Below are 6,213 nucleotides of genomic sequence, written 5' to 3' on the forward strand. Positions count from 1 at the left end.
GGCTTCACAAGTCTGCAAAGGATATCAACATAGACTCTTTAACACTACCACTCAAAGTGGACCGCCAACCAGCAGCAGCATCACCTGAACATTTATTACAAATGCAGAATCTCAAGTCCCACAGCCAAACTAATAAGATCCCATGTAATTTGAATGCACCTTGAAGTGCTCTGAACCAGCTTGGGAACAAGCACAACTTAATATTAAAACCAAGTAGATGATATGGCTAAGGCTGGGACTAAGATAGTCTCAAGCTTTAGTGTGCATAAGAATTGCCTGGAAATTGCATCAGCTTTCACACTTGCAGTTAATATCATTGCCAAAAGTCTCATGTCAAAGGAACAAACAGGCTCTGATGCTGAACATGAATGAAGCAAAAAAAAACTTTATGTATTATGTGAGTGATGGAGCATACAGATCATCTAATCGTATTCTCTATGATCGAAGGCCCTTCTGCAGAAGAGGCCCAAACTAATTGAGAAGTGTTATTCGTCCAGCATATGGGGACCGACGTGTGATGGCCTCAACCACATTATTGAGCACTGTGGCTTGCCCAAGCTGCACGTGGGTAACTAGATGCTCTTTGAAAACACAGGTGCTTACACTGTTGCTGCCGCTTCTACTTTCGATGGATTCCAGAGGCCAACTACCCACTATGTGATGTCAGGGCCAACATGGCAATTGATGCAGCAAATCCAGAACCAAAACTTCCCACCCAAAATAGAGGAGCGGGATGTCAGCACTCTACCCGTGACTTGTGCCTGAGAGAGTGGGATGACACGCCACCCAGCAGCCTGTGCTTCAGCTGGTGTTAATGTGCAGATGCCATTCTTAGAGCTGTTAATCGTAACTTGAATAAAGGGATTTGTGGGGACCATTTAATTTCATTACTGCTAGTTTCGAAATGTCTTTATAAGTAGGGTTGGCACAGATAGACCAATATGGAAGACTAAGAGATAGGGTCACACTTGGCTGTGTTCCTATGGAAACTATTTGAATATTTGTTTTACCTGGATTTTTATTCAGTTTTCGAACTTGCTACTAAAGAGTGCCTCTCAACTGCTGAGCAAGCATTTATAGCATGTACACTGGCAGAACGGGTCAGAAGCTTAGCATTGTGACCTATTTTAAAAATAAAGTATCTTGAAATAAAATAATTAATTAAAAAAATAATTGCCTGGAAAAAGATTTTGATTCAGTAGACTTTGAGTGGGGCACAGGAATCTGCATGTGTAGCAAGCACACAGGTGATTCTGATTCCAGATGTTTCAACTGGTTTAATTCCAGATCGATGACAAGAGGTTGCCACCCAGGTGTATGTATAATATTTTGAAGGCCTAACTAATTTTTTCCATGTATTTTTCTCTTTTACCTATTCTCATTTTTAGCAAATAGTATTTAACACCATCCATTTGGGAGGGATATGAGAGGATGGAAAAAACTAAAGGGGATGAGAGCAAGAGACAAAGACAGACAGACAGACTCCTTCCTGATTGTGGCTTCTGAAAGCCTAAAGCCCATAGTGGTGCTGAGAGGCATGTGGAGAGACAAACGTTTGGAAGGGGGATTGGGGGAGGGAGGCCTTTTCCACACCAGAAAAAAAATTGCTTCGTGTTCAGTGAAAGGAGGGACAGGCAAAAAATCACTGAGGCCCAGAGACGGGAGTTCTGTGCCCTAACTGCTGCAGAGAGAAAGTAACTGCTTCAGAGGGATCCCTATGCCCTCAAGACTAAGCAAGCATGGAATAGCGTGGGAAAGGCCTTGGGACTTGAAGGAACTAAGCAGACAGGAATGAGGGCCATCCCAGGGCCACCTGCGTGATTGGTACGTTGGCGGGACAGTCTTAGTACACATCTACATGAACAGATGACTTGAAGATTAAATGGGCCTTCACTGCCACCATCATCACACCTTGGTGTTCATAGGCCCTCCAGATGCAGATTCAAATTCAGATAAATGGCAGGAGCCGGTAGAAGGGGCAGGGAGGGTATTGAGTGCGAAGTTCCAATAGATTAGGTACTCGGAATTAAGTTGTTATAAAAATAAAGAAAGCCAGTATGTGGAGTGAAAACTGCCTTAGCTACATAGGAAGGTTGGCAGGACAGGAACTCAAGAGTGGCCTCCAAATGGTCCTCTTCCGGGGGCCATCACGTGGCCTCTCGTGGGCAGCAGCCCCTGTCACCACTACCTCCAACTTTTCAGAATCCCTGGCTTTCACTCACCAAACAGCTTATTTTTTAATTCTCTTTTTCTTTATTTTCCTTATCCTTCTTGAAACTGCCTTAATGGCCCAGCAGTAGCAACTCCCACCACCCTCTAAAACTAGAGATCCCAAACAGCAGAGAAGAAATGGTGATTCCCCTTTGACCCACTTTCTCCTAGGGCAGAAAGAATCCACTTTTTCAAAACATATTACTTCACCTTCCTTCCCTACAGAGAAGAATGAACCGAGTGTGAATTCCTCTCCCATGAGGACAGCCTCAGGCCTCTGGAACCTGCTGAGGAAGGGAACAATGATGAGCTTTCACATTAAAACAAGATGAGCTTTTGCACCTACTACCCCAAGTATTTAATTTGAAGTCGAAGTGAAATATGTGTTAGCTTTGGGGATAAATGCCAGCTAAAAACAGCAAAGATATTGTCCCCCCTTTAACTGCTCTCACCTTCCCCAGTGATGAAGTTGAGCTTTCCTAAAGTTTCCTTGTCTTTGAGATCTGAAATGTCTACCCCAGAAAGACTAACTCATGATAAAAGCATTGACCTTGTAATTGGTTACAGAAAGGGAACTTTTAAAAGAGTTTCAGGATGACCATGGCCTCAGGCATAGCACCTCAACCTCCTCCTTCCTGAAGCGACATCAGAAAATTACTTTGATTTACTCTGAGAAGCTAGAACTACTTGATCTCTATTTTATTTTATTTTATTTTATTTTATTTATTATTGTATTTTTAAGCAGGAAGTAGTGTTTATGGGTGCTTATTTTATTTTATTTTATTTTATTTTATTTATTTTATTTTATTTTATTTTATTTTATTTTATTTTATTTATGTCTGTTATTTCTGTGCAGGAACTTTTCCTACTTTATCCAAAAAACAACAGGGTCTGGCCTTGGGCCAGTTCCACACCTCCACACCTGCCATGAGCTTCCATGTGGCAGGCTGCTCCAGTGCTTCTTGGGGAGAACAGTGGGCGGCACCTTCCTTCTCCAAACCCAGCAAGGTTTTTGTTCACTCTTTTCCAGGCTCTGAGAACTAGAACAAGCTGTCTAAAAGTGGGTACAGAGAGCTAACTTAAGTGACTCAAATTACAACCACTGCCTCTGCCTGCCCCCACTTTTCTCTTCCCTGTCGTCATCTCTGAGAGGTACGTGTGTGTGGGTGTGTCTTACACTTACAAGTCTCCCTCTTGGGCTGTAGCACCTGTAGGATGGCCTCACCATACGACGGTGGGACAGCCAATTGTAGGGGAGTCCGTCAGTTGTAGGGTGGCCAACTACAGTCACGTAGACAGAAAAGGAGAAAGAGAGCTGGCTTGGAGAGAAGAAATTGTGAAGCGGGAAAGTGGGAGACCATCGGCCAGTCCTGGCTCCTGATGGTTTATTTCCTGCTTCCATACTTTCTGAAGATTGACAGCCCTTGGGTTCCATAAAGCATCACTGCACATCATCCCACCATCTTATGTCTCCATCTGGGAGACACGATTTCTTCACTTAGATTGTCTGTCTCTCTCACAGTGGTCCAGCACCTCCTTGACACCAGAGATCTTTTTGTATTCATGTTTGTAACTCCAGCCCTTGAGGGACAAGTCTGGCACAGAGAAGGTGATTCAAATATCGGTTGAATGAACAAAAGGACAAACATAATTGTTACACATTATGTTTGGTGCTTTGTGCGAGCATGCTTAGACACACACAGATATTAAACGTCTTTTCTTCCAACCATGGTTGACACTTAAATAGAATTTTTTTTTTTTGGAAATAAACATGATTATTTTCTCATCTCACATGCTTTTTATGGCTGCCTAGAAATAAGGGCTCTTCGGGGGTAAACATACCTGCAGGACCTTCGAGAGTGAGTTGTTGCCTCTCTGGCAGTCATTCTCTCTCTCTGAGCAGCAGTACCCACATCCTGCTGTACAAGTTAAAAATGCCAGACTAGCAAATTCTTAGTCACATTTGTAGCTAGAGCACAGGCAGACAACCCAGCCCTGGCTCTTAGGACCTGCTGAGGCTTATATGAGAACCTCTGGAAAAGGCCCTTGATAACTGAAGACAAAGGATGGGAACATCCCCCCTTGTTGCTGTGGACAAGGCCTCATGAGGATGTGATGCTTAGAGCCCCAAAGTGACCTAAAACCATGAAGGGAGATGCTGCAAAACATTGAAAATGATTGAACAGCAGCCTTAAAAAAAAAAAAAAAGGAATGAAATCTTGCTATTTGCAACAACGTGGATGGATCTAGAGGGTATTATCATTAGGCTAAGTGAAATAAGTCAAAGACAACTGCCATATGATTTCACTTACATGTAGAATCTAAAATATAAAACAAATAAACAAACAAAATGAAACAGAAGCAAACTCATAGAGAACAAACTGATAGTTGCTAGAGGGGAGGGCAGTGACGAGAGAGGAAAGGGGATTAAGAAGTACAAACTGCCAGTTGTAAATATAGTCACAAGATATAATGTACGATATAGAGAATATAGTCCATAATATTGTAACAACTATGTAAGATGACGGTTCTAAACCATAGAAGGTGCAAATCTTACCTTATATAAGAAAAGGGACTTTGTAGATGTGATTAAATTAATGATTTTGAGATTAAGAGATTATTTTGGATTACCCAGGTGAGCCCTAAATGTAATCACGAGCGTCCTTACAAGAGGGATTCAGAGGAAGATTTGGTTACAGAAATAAAAGATATGATGACAGAAGCAAGAGGTTGGAGTGATTTGAGGAAGGGGTCATGAACCATGGAATGCAGAAGTCCCCCAGAAGCTAAAACAGACAAGGAAACAGGTTCTCCCCTACAGCCTCCAGAAAGAAAGCCCTGCCCACTGACTTTTGTCCGGTGAAACTGATTTTGGACTTCTGGTCTTCAGAACTGTAAGAGAATAAATGTGGTTGTTTTAAGCCTTCAAGTTGATGGTAAATTGTCATAGCGGCAATTTGCCAACGACAACCACCTAACAATGGGGACTCCCTACCTCTGGATTTCTTGAGAAGTGACATCATTTTTTTTTTTCGACTCCTATGTTTTTAAGCTACTTTCAGCAAGGCTTATTACTTATAGCCCAAAGCATCTTAAATAATACCTTTTGCGTGATTAATTAGGATGGCTGTAGGGCACTTCAGTTTCAAGAGCCTCACCTAGAACCAGGCTTCATCTACCTAACATTATTGAGTATCTCCCACTTTTTTTTTTTTTTTTAGCAGTAATGAATAAGTAGCAATTTTTTGAATTATCATGAAAATACATCTTATTGCTCCATCATTCGTGTGGTGTTATCCTTATTCTCATGGCCCAAGGTGCTCTGTCACCACCAGAACCAAAAACCAGCTGACGGGAAGAGGGGGAGATGAGGGTATAATCCAGAAAGCTGAACTGCCCCTTAAGGTAATGATGGCACCAACTTGGTCACACAGCCATGCCTACATGTCAGGGAAGCTGGAAGCCTTTATCCAATGGGCCCAGTTAGAAATGCAGAAAGAGAAGTAGAAAGCACATATTAGGGGACAACAAATGGTCTGTTCGAAGAGTTCTGTTGACAGATCACATTCGAGTTAAAATCAAGGCTGCTTCAGCATCTCAGCACAATGGCCTAATAATCAAGCCTACCGATGAAGCTTAACTCAGTCCAAACCAATCCTGGTCTACTGCCCTGGTTTATGACTTTTTTTTCTAATAGCAGCAGAATCTGTAATACATAAGAAAAATACCGGTGTTGGTGTCCCCGCTACCTTCTCCTCACCAGCTAGGGCACTTCTTTGGAACATTAGTGTTCAGACAGCACACTTTGAAACAATGCATTGCTCCAGAGGAAGTAAAACCATACTGCTAGACTGTAAACCCCTACTGCCAGACACAGTAATTCTTGGGGATTCCCAAGTCTGCTAAGTTTATTTTTCCTGTGAAAACCCCCCCAAGCCTGGGTAAAGAAGCTGGACTATTGTTGTTCCTGTACTCGGTATTTGGTATATTTTAGAGTCACTT

The 6,213-nt window shown here is 42.3% G+C and overlaps 1 pseudogene; it reads left to right on the forward strand.

Annotated features, from left to right (window-relative positions):
• The first annotated feature begins 222 nt into the window (after window positions 1-222).
• LOC102879564 lies at window positions 223-855 on the forward strand (annotated as a pseudogene).
• The last annotated feature ends 5,358 nt before the right edge of the window (window positions 856-6,213 follow it).

The sequence above is a fragment of the Pteropus alecto genome, unplaced genomic scaffold (genome assembly GCF_000325575.1).
Source record: "Pteropus alecto unplaced genomic scaffold, ASM32557v1 scaffold152, whole genome shotgun sequence".
Taxonomy (NCBI): Eukaryota; Metazoa; Chordata; class Mammalia; order Chiroptera; family Pteropodidae; genus Pteropus; species Pteropus alecto.